At 45.0% G+C, this 17,242-nt stretch overlaps 1 protein-coding gene and 1 pseudogene across 1 annotated transcript in view; both read right to left on the reverse strand.

Annotated features, from left to right (window-relative positions):
• The window catches only part of Larp1 (La ribonucleoprotein 1, translational regulator), a 47,980-nt gene that overhangs the window by 26,980 nt on the left and 3,758 nt on the right, over positions 1 to 17,242 (reverse strand). The window lies entirely within an intron of this gene.
• On the reverse strand, positions 1,341 to 1,794 carry LOC121456606 (annotated as a pseudogene).

A 17,242-nucleotide genomic window follows, 5' to 3' on the forward strand; every position in this document is an offset into this window, starting at 1 on the left:
TATAAAAAATATAAAAATAAATTAATAATAAAGCGAAAAGAAAAAAAGCCCAGGCTGCTGTCAAATCTCCCTGCCTTAGCCTCCAAAGACGACAACTTTGTGTCACCTCTACTGCCCTAAATCAAAAATCTCAAAACAGCTGGATATTGGGAGAGGCTTCTGTCTATACAAGAAATTATTTTCTACTGTCCTGATTATGGGAGTGGATACACTGATAATACCTAACCTAGCCAGAACTGAAGAGGAAAATATTCATTGTATACTGGGAGCCTGCGGTTTGGAAGCAACCTGAGGGCCACATCAGCAGTGAATTGCTGTTGAAGTGGTCCTGGGACATGAAATTGCAGTTTCCCAATGTAGAGCTTTCCAACTTGGCAAAGCCAATCCTCTCCCCAGCAAAAAACTGTGTGCACCCATTCCCACTCACAGGGTAGGAAGCAGCTTTCCCCACACAAATGACTGAGTTTCCATTATCCATCTGCTTCCTCACATGCACCACAATTCTGACCAAAAATTAGGGATTCCCTTTTTCTTTTTAACCTTATTACTGTGCAAACATCTCCTTTATTTTAATCCTTCCATAAAAAGCTGACAAAGAATGCCACCAGCAATCACACATGTATAGAAGTTCCAGTTTTGTTTTGTTTCTGAAAGGGTGTTTAAGGACAATTCTGAATTACAATTCAGTTTTAGATAATAAAGAATTAAAAAGTAAGGTCTAAGCTGCTGGTTTCTAAAGGCATTTTAACTTAATAGATCAACTAGAGCATGTGCTAAATATTCCTTAATTGGCATATTATACATAGACCACAGTAAGTGCCTTTCAACAGTAAAAGGCAGCATCCTTTGACTTAGGGAATTCTAATAAAACAACACCATTGAGTCAAGAATAGACAGTTGCCTCCTGACCTTTTAGCCATGGCCTGTAACAGCAGAGAGTACAAACTTTACCACAGGAGAGTCTTCTCGTTTCTGAGATGGTGACAGAATTTCCCCAGTGTTTTAAACATATTCATATGTCCAATTATATAAATTTAATTATAAAACCACTTAATAGGTTTGAGGAGTCACCCCCATCCTTGTGGAAAGTAGAACTTTAATATCACACAACTGGAATCGTTACTTTTAAAAAGATCATATCCACTTTTCTACAATTCAGTTTTCCTTAGTCAAGACTAACCAACAAAACACTGTTGGCCGTTCATGATTTTTCCCTAATCAGGACTGTCCAACAAAGCATTGCTAGCCGTTCATGATCTGAATTGTGGGGTATGAATTAAATTATGGAACACATTAAAAAGCCATGAGACATTTGTTTTGTAATAAATAAGGCAGTGGAATTATTCATTAGTAGCCTTTTTAAGATAAGCTATTAGGTCTGCCCTTTCTCCCTTCTTCGTTTTTGTTTGAGACAGGGTTTCTCTGTAGCTTTGGAGCACGTCCTAGAACTAGCTCTTGTAAACCAGGCTGGCCTTGAACTCACAGAGTGCTGGGATTAAAGGTGTGTGCCATCACCGCCCGGCTCTCCCTTCTTCTTAATTCCAGCGAAGATAGTTTTTGTTCCAGGGATGTACTTTTTGGGATTCTTCAAACACTCCATCAGGGTATCCTCTCCCCAGGTGATGCCTTTGTTCTTGTTGGCATCTGTGTATGAGAATCAGCCACCTGACCTGTCTTCCTCCCAAAGAGACCGCGAAGATTTGGTCCAGTCTTATGCTTGTCTCCCTTTTCCACAGTGTGGCACTGGGCACACTTCTGAACAAAAATCTTCTTGCCTTTCTCAACATCACCCATTTTTAATTCACTCCCGGGTGATCAACACCACAAACACTGCGACCCGAGGACGGATGTCCCGCTCTCTAAAGGAGGGATTCTTAAACACCATGACATTTCCTCTTCAACATGGAGAAATGGACTAAGATGGGTCCTAAAGACACCTCAATGATGAGCATGAAGTCATTACAGAACAGGAACAGATCAACTAGGGGCAGCTCTATGCCAGCAGTCCTGGCTCCTATAAGCTAATCAGGGCTTTGTGCCTGCCCCAATACGAAAGGAGAGAAGCTTAGGTCAACATGACGGGGGGGGGGGGGGGGGGGGACAGACAGAGCAACTAACATGTTGATCTACCAACAGTCTCTAGACCCTGTTCAAAGACGCCTTAGAGTTTCTGCATACTACACTTTCTGCAGAAGTAGAGGGAGCGCCTGGAGTGGCCAGGTCATCTATAATCCAAGCAGGTAAGCAAGATCACAAGTCTGAGGAGAACTTGAGCTACCACAGCAAGTTTGGGGCTAACTTAAGCTACACAGTAAAACCCTATGTCTCAAAAAATCAAGTAGAGGGGCTCTGACTTCCACACCAAACCAGTCCCACCAACGATGTACCTTACCTAACCAGTCACTGGGTTAAAGGCATGAACTATGGAACCCATCTTTGAACATGCTAACTGCCAACATAACACCCAAGGCCTGGCCAGATGGGTCAAAACTAACCAATAGATCTCATGTACCCCATAACATGATAAGCTTAACTGGGGAACATATCATTAATGACTGAAAGTGGCACACACCATGTCAGATATGACATTCACTCACAGCACTGTTAATGTGAAATGAGCTCAGGGAAATACAGCAACCCTTTTTCATTTCTTTGGACAATTTCCAAATCTTTCAGGACCCAAAAGGATAGAAACAGAGAAAGTGTGGCCGGCAGACAGTACACTGAAACTCAAGACATTCAGTTAAATCTGAATTTAGGATAGGCAAACAGTGAAAACCCTCACCTCACAGCTGTGGAAATGCAACCATGGCACTTCTGTGGTCAAAGGATCAAAGAGGTGTAGAAACAGGTTCTCTCCCCCAAAAACCAGGGAGGTCTGCAATGCTGGAATCTTCCCTCCATAAAGAAAAGGGTCTGGCCTCCAGCCCTGCTAGGGGTTCATACGTGATTAGGAGAGGGGTCAGGAAATTCTAATGATGAAAACAGAGCCAGGGACAAAGAGTTTACCAACCAGTCTGCACTTCAAGCCCTAGGAATAAAGGGTTCACCTATGTATGTGTGGAGGGGTAGTCGAAGCTCTTGTTATCATAAATAAAGGCAATGCCCCATGGCCTACTAAACAGCAAGATCTTGGGTTCAAGCAAAATCCAAAGCCCCAGAAAATTTTGCTTCTAGAAGCAGAATTGAGGCAGATGGTGCAAGAAGCTAAAAAGCCCACAGATCAAAATGTCAAAAAGGATGTCAGAAAGGGGAAGCAAGGTGAAAAGTCAGGATATGCATTTAGGCCAAGGGGAAAACTAAATGGATAACAAGTTACCTTTCCTGGCCTTTGATGACCAGAGCTAATAAGTACTTCCTAACCCACCACCACTTCATCTATCTTATTAGACTAGGCTGCTGCCTTCCCACTAGAACTGAGACATGACTTTCCTGACTGGTCTTAATAGTGAACTGGATCATGGATGTGGCTCAGTGATAAATCCCTCACTCAATTCTCCTAAGGTTCTGGGTTCAGTTTCCAGCAAACTGATTTTCAGATCCTAGGCCTGGGATCCTGCCATTGGAAAGCAATGATGAACAGCCAATCCCCACTCCTAGTGCTCAGCATATGAGACTTTATTCTTTAGCCTACTTGTGACTGTCTCATATGCTACTGCCTGGTGCTGTACATGAGATATACAGAATCTCAGGCAGCAAGAGGCTCAGGAAAAGTCTGAGGTCTATGCCTGTTATATTATAGGCAGAAGGGCAACAGTAACCAATCTGAGTGCTTACAATTCCAGTCAGCAATGGATGAACTGTGCTCTTCTCTCAATTATGGGTGCATATGATGTGCTGTGGAACGGTGAAGGCCAGACCACAACAAACAGGATCTGGTATAAGATGACAAGGCTGACAGTGGGATCAGTACTATCTCCATCCATGGACCACTCTGTCCTAAAACAATCTTTAAGCCTGGGCTCTTCCCAAGAAATGAAGGAAAGTCAGGAAGAACAAATGCAAAAACACAACCCAAGTTCTCTGAAGGAGACCTTGATGGTGGACTGATAGCTACTTGGTACTGGTTTGTCCTAGCTCATACCTGTTCCAGCTACCAGCAGGACATTGTAGCTGGTAGGCCACTGCCACCTTGAGCAACATCTTGTCTCAGGACAACAGAACTCCAAGGAATGCAAGGCAAGCCACCTCTTGATCCCTGGAGATCCCTCCCAACTTGCAGACTTGGCTCATGGCAGCAAGCATGATGATGATGATAAAGAATGGGCTTGAGTCAAGTGTGGAGAAGGCTGCCTTCCCTAGCTGGCAGAGTCTCAGTCACCAGCAATCTTGACCCTTTCCACCTGAGGGCTGATCCAAAGTTGCCCCAGAAAGGCCCTTCATCACAGCATCCATGTGGGGGCAGCAGCAGACTGAAGAGTACACGGTGACACACAGTCCATTGTAAATGGACAGGGTAGTAGAACGGAACAGAGCAGAGACAGCCTGACTTAGCAATGCAATCCAAAGGCACCCGGGGCACAGAATTCACAGGCTGTCCCTGCAAAACTCCAACAGCAAGCACACTGCTCACTGCACTCACGCTATCCATGCCCATGTATCAGTCACTACAAGGGCAAACTAGCTGCCTCCTTCAAAGGGGTAGCTGTCTGGCAGCAGGCAAAAGTACCATTGGAGGCAGCCCAAAAAACATTTCACTTTGGAATGAGAGGACAAAGCAACAAGGAAACTAGCTTCTGTGTACCTTGACACGAGGACGCCTTCCACATGGAAGCTGGGCGGAAGTGCGCAGAGCTGCCTGTGAAGGAGTCTCTCATAGTCCCTCCCACTCTAGCCCTGTTGGTTAACATCTACCAATGGTGTCCTGGTAGTTTGGAGACACTTCCTGGACAAGACCAAAAGAGGGTCTTTGCCTACCCTCCACTGATTTCTTCTACGGCCACTTCCAAAACCAAATGGCAGGCTACGGGAACTCTGAGAAGGCAGCAGGTATAGGGGGAAGAACACTGATTCTTGTAGCAAAGGTAAGTGTGCCTATACTGCCAGGGTTCTCTCAGCCAGGGCAGGAACAAGTGCACATGTGAATTCTGAGCATGACTCATGTCCCAAAAGGGACAGGAAGAGAGTGAAGAGCACAAGCAGCAGTTGTGTGTGCCTCCCTCTATAGCTGTCTGGCACTGACTGAAAGTTCCTGCCTTCCTTCTCCCAAGCCTGCTAGGAGCTAGAGAACTTTCCTCATCCATGCTAAGCAAGCACTCTTATACATTGAGTAACATTCCCAGTCCACTGTATTGTATTTCTAGCAGGCAGTACTGATTTAGAGAAAGATGTAATCCTATTAGTGCTTACTAGTACTCATGGTGGTTGGTGGGACACAATGCCAAGGTTTTTCCTTTTGGACATTTTTGATGATGAATTGTTATTGCCTGAGTAATTTAAACAAATTTTCCACTTCAAAAGGCTAAAAGGCCCAGCACATAATAGTTGGTGGCCCAGAGGACTTCATAAACCCTGTGGAGAGCCAGTCCACTCTTCCTACTCTTCAGGCCAGACCTGAAAAATCCCCAAGGTCATCAGCTCTCTTTCCAACAGATCTGTATGGCCCCAACATAACTAAAAGAACATTTCTTGAGGGGAAGAAGGGTCAAGGCTCCCTGGCAGGATCCAAAGTCCCCAAGACTTGGCTCAAACCCACTCACTAGTCTTATGCCCAGAGAGCCCAGCCTCCAGCCTGCCAGAGGGGCAATGGGACTCCCTCCTTCCAGAAACAGCTTAAGTTTTGTAGTTCTGTGCATATGCATGTATGTACATATAACACACATTCTCTTTCTTCTCTTAGTTAGGGAGAATGAAGACTAGGCAATAGGTAAGGTAGTAACTTGAGTAAATGTTTAACAGGCAAATCTCAGCTACTAACTACTACTGCACAACCTTAAGTTAATTTCTGAACCTATAGGAGCTCCGTTTTCTTTTTTCTTTTAAAGATTTATTCTTATTTTTTATGTGCATTGATGTTTTCCTTTCATGTATGTCTGTTATGAAGATATCAGGTCCTCTGGACTGGAGTTACATACAGACAGTTGTGAACTGCCACATGAGCTCTGGGAAATGAACCCAGGACCTCTAGAAGAGCAGCCAAGGGCTCGTAACCACTGAATCATCTTGACAATCGTTTTCTCACAAAAAAGGATCATGCCCAGAACTGGGCCCCACATGACTATGGTAAAAATGAATGGGACGGAGATTCAGAACTCTGATAAGCATGTAAGAAGTAAGCGTATCCCAGCACTTTAACCAGAATCTATAAGGCAACCTTGCCACCCATGCGACAGATCTAATGAGCTAAGACCTAATAGAGGCACAGCAGCTTGGCTAAGTGCTGTATACAACACCCACTGTGAAAAAAAAAAAAAAGACCAAAGTCAGAACTGGCTTCTCCATGCTTTCTCAGCCTGCTCTAGACCTACTGATGAAAAGTCTTATTCAGCTGGTCAAAACCCACAGTAAGGTCCAGCATGGCCATCTCATGTAGGCCAGACTGGCCTCCAAACCTGTTGTGCAGTCAAGGCTGGCCTTAGACTCCTTTCCTTCTCAGCTTCCCCAGTGCTGGAATGAAAACTTCCCTCTGATAAAGGTTTCTCTTGCAATATCTCTGGAAAGGAAAGCAAGAGGGCAGACTCTATACTTTCCAGCTGCCTAGAGTGTTTTAAGGGCACAGAGCTTCACTGGGCCCCCAACTTGATCAGATACTAGAGCAGATGAAGCCAAAGATTGTAGCCACTAGATCTCCAGTGGTGGCAGACGCCTTTTACTCCAGAACTAGGGAGGCAGAGGTAGGTCTCTGTGAGTTCCAAGGCCAGCCAAGTCTACAGAGTGGAATTCCAGGACATAGATAGGGCCATGCAGAAAAACCCTGTCTCAAAAAAACAAAAGATTTTCTTTTTAATTATATGTATGGCGGTGTGTGTGTGTATGTGTGTGTGTGTGTGTGTATGCACTTGTAAGTGCAGTACCCGCAGAGACCAGGAGGACACTAGAGACACCCCACATGAGTTTTGGGAACAGAATTGAAGTACTCTGAAAGAACGGCAAGTGCTATTAACTAAGTTGAGCCCTCTCTCCAGCCCCACATTTCCTAGGAAAGTAGATCTGCAGGTATAAACAAAGACATTGCCTACATTCTGCTCTGACAGAAGGCAAAGGAAAATTTTGTATTGAAATCTTACTTGAATACCATGATTTCAAGTCCTGTTTTAGATCAAACAAAACAACCTTCTGGACTGCTTAAAATCTCTAAGAAACAACACAACTAAAAACAATCTTTAACCCTTACCATCTTGGAATTTTGGCTCAATCATTTTCTGGATCATATATGCTACTAGGTATCAAAATGTGTCTAACTGAGGGAACAAGAAATCTCCAGCAAGTAGCTATGCCTTTATTTCCTTCATGTCTACTGCTGTCTTGCACAAGTTTGCTGTAGGCCTTTCTGCTTCCATCTTGCTCCCCACCCCATTCTCCACAAACCTGAGGAATCTTTAAGCATTTTGTTGCTGCTTTTCAAGACAGAGTTCCTCTGTGCAGCCCTGGCTGGCCTCATCTTGAACTCAACAACATCCACCTGCTTCTGCCTCACAAGCGCTGGGATTAAACCTGTGTGCCACCACCATGCAGCTTATTAACCTGAGGAATCTTTTTTTTAAATATTTATTTATTTATTATGTATACAATATTCTGTCTGTGTGTATGCCTGCAGGCCAGAAGAGGGCACCAGACCCCATTACAGATGGTTGTGAGCCACCACGTGGTTGCTGGGAATTGAACTCAGGACCTCTGGAAGAGCAGGCAATGCTCTCAACCTCTGAGCCATCTCTCCAGCCCCAACCTGAGGAATCTTAAAGCATGTCACTGCCAGTGTCATTGCTCTCTAGCGTCCACAACAGAATGCAGAGTCCCCTAAACATCTGAGCCCTCCTCTTCTACACAAGCCATCTCTGTCCTTGGAGGAAACTGGGTACAGTTTCTCTGGCTAGAATGATCACTCTGATCATGCCAACTCCTTAACAATGCCTGCCCCCAGTCACTGCCCAGTACTTCTCTATGAAACTGCCTCCAAAGTAGCTGGGATAACAGGACTGCACACACACCCTCAAGATGGCGGTTTCTTTAAGCTGCTATTTTGGGAGGTGATTTGTTAGGCAGGGACAGATAATTGGTAGTTAGTTCACTGCTTCCCTATGGGAATGTAAACAATAAGGCCAGGCTGCTCTCTCTAGGGCACAGGAGAAGGCCCAGGGCCTATCTCTTGGTAGGCTGTTCAAACCAATGGCTGACTGTGACTTTTCAACTTGGTGAGAGCCAAGCAGTTCCTGTCACATAAAGGTCAGGTTCAAGACATGGGCTCTGTTTGGATAAACCTGAGCACTGTCCTAGTCCACCTCTGTTCTGAGATGGCTGACACTTGGACCCCAGATTCTACCAGCCCTACGTTCTACATGTTCAGACCAGAAGAGGATCTCAGTAATGAAGCAATCTACCCACACACAGGATGTAGGAATCCTCACATTCCTTCCAAGAAGTGTCTATCTGCTTGCTAAGTACTCAGCACCTATGGGAGCTCACCCTACCAAGCATGAGCCAGAAGTCTTGACCTAGACCACATACCTAGAGTCCCATTGCTTTAGCCTAGCTCTAGGGAAGAAAGCTGGTCCAATCTGAGTAGGAGATTCTCTGAATGAAATCTTGACAATCAGGATCTTAACTTTTTTTTTTTTTTTTTTTTTTTTGGATTTTCGAGACAGGGTTTCTCCGTAGCTTTTGGTTCCTGTCCTGGAACTAGGTCTTGTAGACCAGGCTGGCCTCGAACTCACAGAGATCCGCCTGCCCCTGCCTCCCGAGGGCTGGGATTAAAGGTGTGTGTCACCACCGCTGGGCCACAGTTTTTTTTTTTTTTTTTTTTGGTTTTTCGAGACAGGGTTTCTCTGTGGTTTTGGAGCCTGTCCTGGAACTAGCTCTTGTAGACCAGGCTGATCTCGAACTCATAGAGATCTGGGATTAAAGGCGTGCACCTAAACTTCTGACTCAACTGATACAGTGAAAATTAATCCGAATAGGAAAGAGCCTTGATAGACCTTGTGGTTAACAACTCCCATTCACAGGAAGCTGGAAAGGAAGTGGGGAAGTTCAGTAAGGTTGCCCAAGTATCTCAGTGAGATGCACAGCTGATCTTCCAATGTCCCTGCCTGTTCCCTTCCCTCCCCCTACATAGAGCACAGGACAGCACTGCCTGGGAGAAGCCTCTGACCAGAGAGAAATACTCCAAGGAACCTTGGCTCCCTTCCCCAAACAAAAGGACACTGCACAAGACTTCTGCCTGGCATTTTTCTTTCCCCTTTCCATTGTGGTAGTTAAGTCCTGCTTAGTCATCCTCACACCTATGAGATGACTAGGGTAGAAGGGGCTTTAAGAGAATAAAACCATTGATGTTATTTATACCCAGTCCACAGGAAGGGGCAAAGAAGGAAAGGCTAGCTGGGGTTAACACAACAGTTTCCTTGGCAAGCTCATCCATAGCTTTGCTCCAGGGCCTCAGGCAGCAGTGCTCTTGGTATCTCGTCCTCACCACACTCCCTCACTCTCCCTCAGGAGATTAAGTAGTTCCCTCTGAAGAGTCTTCCAGTTTCACCCAATAACTCCTCAACTATTCTACAAGGCCAGTCTTCAGCTTATACCTTGATCAGAACACAGTCCCACAGGCTTTATGCTAGAAGAAAGTCTGGTGAAAGATGAAAACTCAAGGCCCTGCATGTAAACAGCTACTAGCCAGTAGTCCTGAGGGGCTGTGCTTTGGCCACCAACTGTCAGTGGCAACACACTTTAACTCCAGACCATGTCCCTCATCCAGTACTCTCAAGCAATTCAGTTTTATGCAGCCTTTTCTCTTTAAAGCAAAGTTGGAAATCCCTAAACTTTTAGATACTCTCTCCTCCCCATACTCTCCCCCACACACACACCCTCATTTGGAGGTGGGTCTCTTCACACAGCTTTGGCTGTCTTGGAACTCACTTCACTATATGTTAACCAAGCCAGCCTGAAACTCATAAAAATCTGCCTGCCTCTGCCTCTTGGGTGTTGGGATTAAAGGTGTGTAAGCCACCACACCCAGCCTAATTGCCCCAATTTTAAAATATGGATGATTTCTTTAAATTGTTCTTAAAGCAAATCACTTGAAACCTGCCAGGAGGCCAGACACAAGGATGTAGATGCAAATAGACACTTTGTGACTTGTTTTTATATTTTGAAACAGAATCTCACTATGTGTTTCTGACTGGCCTGAAACTCCCTATGTAGACCATGCTGACCTCAAACTCAGGGACCCATCCATCCATCCACCTTGGCCTTTCATGGGCTGGGAGGCAATGATTGTGCCCAGCCTTTTGTTTTTGGTGTGGCTTGCAGTCGCAGCTAGCCTGGTTCTTGCTGCAGTATCTCAGGCCCGCCTTAAACTCAGGGCAATCCTTCTACCTCCATCTCTAGAACCAGAATTAAAGATGTGTATCACCACACCTAACCTACCTGTGACTTCTTTCTTTCCAAATAAAAGCCCCACTGTGGTGAATTTATCTTGCTTACTATTTAATTGTAAGGGAGGGGGTGGCAGCTAACAGTCTAAAAATTTTCTAAATCAACAAACTAGAACTTTGCCAGTTTATTGCTACAGGTTGCTCAAGAAATCACCATCTAAACTATTCAAATGCTACTGGGCAAGGAACTCAGCACCTTCTCTGTTCACTTGGGGACACTGTTCAAAGTTACCAACTAACCAAGCCAAAATCCACCAATGCTTCCCACAACACCTGCACCAAAACTTAACCATGAAGTCACTGAGATGACAGGACTTAATCCCAAAACAAGGCTGTGTTGCTAATGTCAACAGATCTTTTTGTCACACACAGGAAAGGAGAGCTATCTGCAACAAATCCAAAGCTGTGAAAAGACACAAAAGCACTAAATGGACAATTTTACCACAAAGCATCCAGGCTTGTTTTCCACTAAAAACTCCAAGAGCCACAATTTGCCTCAGCACATAAAGGAGGACTGAATCAGATTGCTGGAACACTCATGCACCTGCACCAACTCCAGCAAGTTGTCTTCTAACCTCCAAACACAGGACGGAAGACAGGCAGGCAGCAGACAAACACGTAAGCACACATATCCACACCCAGAAAGAGAGAGAGAGACCACCTCCATTTGGGTTTCTTACAAGGTCCTTAAATCCGCCTCTACAGTAAAAGGCAGGGTCAGAAAAACTAGCTGGAGGATGTGACATGAATTACCTCCCTTTTAATGCTCAGCTCCAAATCCTAGGGATCAAGGGACAGAGGATGCTGGGCCATGAAAAAGAATGGCTTCATCCTCACTGTTAAGCAAAATGAAAGGACAAATTCAAGACCTCAAGAGTAAAACCCCAGTTTCTGAACCAGGTTCCTGTGGAGAACTTCCAGACACACTCACTGAAGCCCATCTTCTAGCGGTTCTAGTAGGTGGGTGCGATCTATGGTTTGAATATGCAATGTCCCCCAGAGGCTCACATGTTAAGGGTTGGTCCTCAGCTGGTGGAATAATTTTACCTAAGATTTCAGAAATGTCTTAGGAAAAGTGGAGCCCTAGCTGGACATAGGTTATTGCCCAGTCCTTCCTCACTGTTCCCACGTCCACCAAGAGATGAACAGTCTCCTCCTCTATATAGTCTTTCTGTTCTATGTTCAACCTCTCTCAGGCCAAAGTAACCCAGCCAAGCAGCACAAGACTGAACCCTCTGAAACCCAAAGCCCAAACACCTGATCTAAGTTGTTGTGCCAGTGTCATGCTGTGCCACAGCAGCCTAACCGGTGAAGGACCCTGTAATGGAGTACTCCATCTCTGCATCCCCTTCCAATTTTAATAATCCCCATTCTCTTCAAAGAGGAGGAGGAAAATCAAATGCCAGGGCACACCTACCATAACAAAGCCTACCTCCTTAGGTAAGCCTTTTCAGGAAGGTACTTAGTAGCCAGTCTAGGAAAATGCAAACGTCTTGTTCCTGAGCACAGGTGTTAATTCAGCTGAATTCAGACATGCAGGAAAATGTACCTGGAAAAGTTCAGGGCTGTGCTGCAAAGTGACTGAGGGGCAGTGTAACATGGGGGCTCCTTTTTGGAACCTGGAAATTCTATCCCAAAAGATCAGATATGAAAACCCAAACCATTTATCTTAATGTAAGAGGTCATCATCTTGTAAAAAGGAAAAATTTGACCACATCACTTTTCACTCAAAATCTTGTAAGGTTCCCCATGGTCCTCTACTTAAATTGGAACTTGGCACTCCTATAAAGCAGGACTGTCCACCTTTCTAGTAGCTGGCTACACTCCAACCACAAGAACTCAGTTCCCGAGTCCCACCCTGCTCTCAACCAAAAACGAAGTGACCAAAGGCTCTTCTCAGTAGCCACTCACCCTTTCTATGCCAGTTCAACCCTGCTCCCCAGCAACTCTGAGCTGAACTCCACTGGATATCCCTGCTACATCACATGCACTCTTCCCACATGGCTTTTTCCTGCACAATGAACTCTGGGTACATGTCCTCCTATCCACTATAGTATCCTCAACACTTCACACACTTGAAGTTTATTTACTTGCTCATCAGTGTGTGTTCATCGCCCACTACCACTACAACTTAGCAGCCTTGGCTAAAGCGCTGAGGACACCTTGACCAAGTAGAGACAAAGCTAAAAAGGACAAAGCAGAGTCAGAGGAATGGGATACAGTCCAGGGCCAGGGTTTCTAGACTACGCAGGGTGGTCTGGGAAGGCCTCATCATGACAACAATCCAGAGACAGAGCATTCCAGAACCAAAAGCATGTCAAACACTTTCCAACACTGCTGGGAAGGAAGAAAGTGGTGCTTGTAGCATACTGGGTGGGAGACCCAAGTCAGGAAATCTTAGGATGGACTAAGGACTCCTGTTCTGAGAAGCTATCAGAGGGTTCTTTTTTTTTTTTTTTTTTGCTTTTTCGAGACAGAGTTTCTCTGTGGTTTTGGAGCCTGTCCTGGAACTAGCTCTTGTAGACCAGGCTGGTCTCGAACTCACAGAGATCCACCTGCCTCTGCCTCCCAAGTGCTGGGATTAAAGGCGTGCGCCACCACCGCCAGGCTTATCAGAGGGTTCTAAGCAGGAGTAACAGAAGAGAGTTAAAGAGGCTGATAGGGCAACCTAAGAGAGAAATGATGTCCAGTTCATACACTCAACAGAGTGGAAAGAAATATCTAGACCTGAGGCCAGGCAGTGGTGGCGCATGCCTTTAATCCCAGTGCTCAGGAGGCAGAGACAGGTGGATCTCTGTGAGTTCGAGGCCAGCCTGGTTTACAGAGCGAGTTCCAAGACAGACTAGACTCCAAAAGCTATAGAGAAACTGTTTCGAACCGGGTGGTGGCGCAGGCCTTTAATGCCAGCACTTGGGAGGCAGAGGCAGGCGGATCTCTGTGAGTTCGAGACCAGCCTGGTCTACAAGAGCTAGTTCCAGGACAGGCTCCAAAAACACACACACATATATATACATATGGAAAAATCTAGATCTGGAAGCAAATTTTAAGGTCCAAAAAGATAGCACTAGGGAATCAGATGTGCTTTGACAAACACAAGAGAGTGCAGGATGGCCTTAAGTTTCTCTGCACACTTAGGATAGTTGTTCAATCTCTTGTGAGCCTGTTCTTCATATGGGAATTAGGGTAGCAGCACCTGCTGAGACTACATGGTGACTTCAAACAGAAAAATTATGCAGGTTGGCTATTGTAGGATGCAGGAGCCTCTGGTGGTCAATAACTATGTGTGCTCATAGTACCCTAGACTAAGATGAAGATGCTCACCACCTGGCCAGTTTTACAGAAGGCCCTCTCCTGAGTTCAGTCAAAAGACAAAGGTGTCAGTCACATCAAGCCTGTCCTTGTTATTTCATAGAAAACCTGCAGGGAGACATCTCAGGTCACCAGCCACAGAAGGCTGGCCATCTCGAAACTCAACAACTCCTGGCTACTCACCCTCATTTAAGAAAGGCACGGAATACCCCATCCCCCAAGTCCTCAATTTACACAAATCTGGTTGTGGAATGCATCTTCTGGCTGTGTGCCAATTACACCAGTGTAAGTTGTTGATTCTGAGAATCAGGTTGATTCTCAGAATCTAGGAAGCACTGCTTGAGTCCAAAGTGCATAAGGAATGAAGAGGCTAGGCAAGCTAGGGAAGGTATAGAAGAATCTGCCCAGTGGTGGTGGCACATGCCTTTAATCCCAGTACTAGGGTGGGAGAGGCAGGCGGATCTCTGTGAGTTCAAGGCTAGCCTGGTCTACGAGAGCAAGTGTTCCAGGACAGAGTCCAAAGCTACAGAGAAACCTTGTCTCGAAGAAGAAAAGAAAAAAAGGCTCTGCCCAGGTTCTACTTTAAATTTCCTCAGCTTCTTCCTTCACTTCATTAGTTGTTATCAAAACCTCAATCCCAAGAGGCTAAGGTCATTCTCGTTCCTGGCCACTTCTCTGAGATCATCCTGGGACAGCTAACAGAGGTCTGTGAGCCTTGACTGAAGAAACCCTTCCAGAGCCAACCAACACCTAATTACCCCTCTGAGCTCCTCTTGGATTTTGTGAACAGGGGCACTCCCAAATCTGCCAAGCTCTCCATTTTTAAGAGGGCTTTGTGGTTTGAGGCACTGCTCCTTCTCTCTCTGCTTGTTTCCCAGAGAAGACTGAAAGCTGAGTAACAGCATAAAATGCTGACTCTGGCTTGGGACCCACTGCAGATCCAGACAAAAATCTCCAAAGTCTCTCATGAGGTTCACAGTCAAGAGTTGTCCCTACCCCATCTCAAAAGCCAGAGCCACCTCCCAATCACCTGTCCTTGCTGGGCAGGTAGCTTGAAGGTTGCTCCCCTCCCCTGCAAAGAATCCTAAAAGTGCCTTCCTTATTCAGAAGAAAAAGTGACAACACAAGCCAGGGTGAAAAGGCCTTAAGCCTCACACAAACTGTTCTTGGTGTTCATTTGCAAAAACAACCAAACTCAAAACAAGGGAATGACCATATGACCTCAACCAAACAGGATAACCTAATATAATCTACAATGATCAAATCTGCCATTTGTTATCAAAAGGACTTGTGTGGGAGTTTGTTTGCTTGAGACAGCCCAAGCTGACCTAGAACTCGTACTGCCTCAGTATCCCTGTGATGGGAGCACAGACATGAGCCACCATACCCTGCTTCAAAACATCTCACGGCCCAGTTTGTTCAAATGAAAATCTAGACAAGATTCACCACAATGCATGACAGGACTTCAACCTTTTCATCTTTAACAGCCTCCTTCTGAAAGTCCATCTCTTTACTGATAAAAAACATTTGTTTAACAGACTTTCTTGTTTAACACTGGATAAACTTGAGTAGCCACACTTTAATCCCAGAACTTGGGGTAGATTTGAGGAAACATGCACTTTAAAAACTCTGCTTCAGTTTTGTTTTGGTGGGGAGTGGATTCAGGGTTCTAGCAGGGAGAACAGTTTTAACACTAGAACCTTAAAACATTTAGGTCTAATCTAAATGCATAGAAGAAACAAGACAGAGACCATAGGTTATGTGACTGGGTCTTAATCGAAAGCAGGATAAGTACATGATGAAAACTATTACAAGTGTATATACTTATTTTATTTATAAATGTGTGATCAGAGTACAACTTGCAGGTATCAACTACGTGAGTCCCAAGGATTCAACTCAAGCCATAAGGATTAGTAGAAGGTACTAGGTGCCGTTATCTGCTGAGCAATTTCACTGACCCCACAAATATAATTTTAAACTGGGTTTACTATATGCAACACTTACGGGTTTCCACTGTGCCCTGCACACGTGCTAAGAGATTTTTAAATATTTGCTACCTTCAATTCTTAAAATGCTCCTTTAGGAGTAAATTATTAGTGACTCAGAGAGGTGCACAATGCCAAGATTATCTACCCAGCAAGTTAGAAATGCAGCTAGTAACCAAAAGTGTGAACCCAGTTTCCAGAGCCAGAGTGTGAAGACTTAAATGATGCTGTAAGATACTAGTGATGACCAACTAGTTTAGCAGCAGGAACAGGAAAGGACCCACCTTGAGTTAGCTGGCTTTGGAACCCTGACTCTGCAATCATCAGTTCCATTTCAGAGCCTCATACAACACAAAGGAAGCAGCTAAGTCTCAGACTCTATCCCCAGCTCAGGTACAAGCTTTCTCAGTATAACCAGTGAGAGGCAGACAGACAACAAACTCACACAGGCTGCTTGCTGTACAAGGGAGAGCGTGGGTGAGTGATCTCCAGGGTCTTGGAGATGCAAATTAACTAAAGCTTGCAGTGGATAAAAATTTGATTTTCCACACTTGGGAGGCAGAGGCGGGAGGATCTCATTCGTGTTCAAGGTCAGCCTGGTCTACAAAGTAAATTTCCAGAGGCCAGGACTACACAAAGAAACACTATCTTGAAAAACAAACAAACAAACAACAATGAAAGTAGTCAGTTCCTTGAGGGACTGGCCAACCTTTAAGACTCATTACTAGTCAGGTGCAGTGGGGGCACACCTTTAATTCCAGCAGGTCTCCAAATCCAGGCCCGCCTGGTTTACAAAGTGAGTTCCAGGAGAGCCACAGTTGTTACTGAGAGGAAAGAGGAAGGGACAGATACCATGGGCTGGCAAAATGGCTCAGCAGGTAAAAGCACTTGCAAACTAGCATGACAATCTGAATTTAGTCCTCAGGACCCATATATGGTGGAAGGAGAGGACAGACTCCTGTAAGATGTCCTGACCTCCATGCCAGCACCCCATCACACAAAACAAGTTGTTTTTTTAAAAAAAAAGCTGTTCATCCATATGCTTTGCATTCAAAAACAAGGAAGGGTAAAAATGTTCATGAATTTTTATTGTAAGGGTGTATCAACTCACTGAGTCAAGTTATTTTACTTTTTTTTTTTTTTTTAAAGATAGTGTCTCTGTTGATCTCAGCACTCAGGAGGCAAGCCGAACACCAGAGTTCAAGGCCAGCCTGGTCTACAGAGTTTCAGGACAGCCTCCAAAGCTACAGAGAAACCCTAGCTAGAAAAACCAAAAATAATTGTCGCCAGAAACTTGCTCTGAACGGTCAGTCAGCCATCCTTCTGTTGGATGAGGGATAAGAGGTGCAAACCACCATGCCCAGT

This window comes from Microtus oregoni, unplaced genomic scaffold, assembly GCF_018167655.1.
Source record: "Microtus oregoni isolate MIOR12 unplaced genomic scaffold, Mior012 000015F_ref0000493, whole genome shotgun sequence".
In the NCBI taxonomy this organism is placed as follows: Eukaryota; Metazoa; Chordata; class Mammalia; order Rodentia; family Cricetidae; genus Microtus; species Microtus oregoni.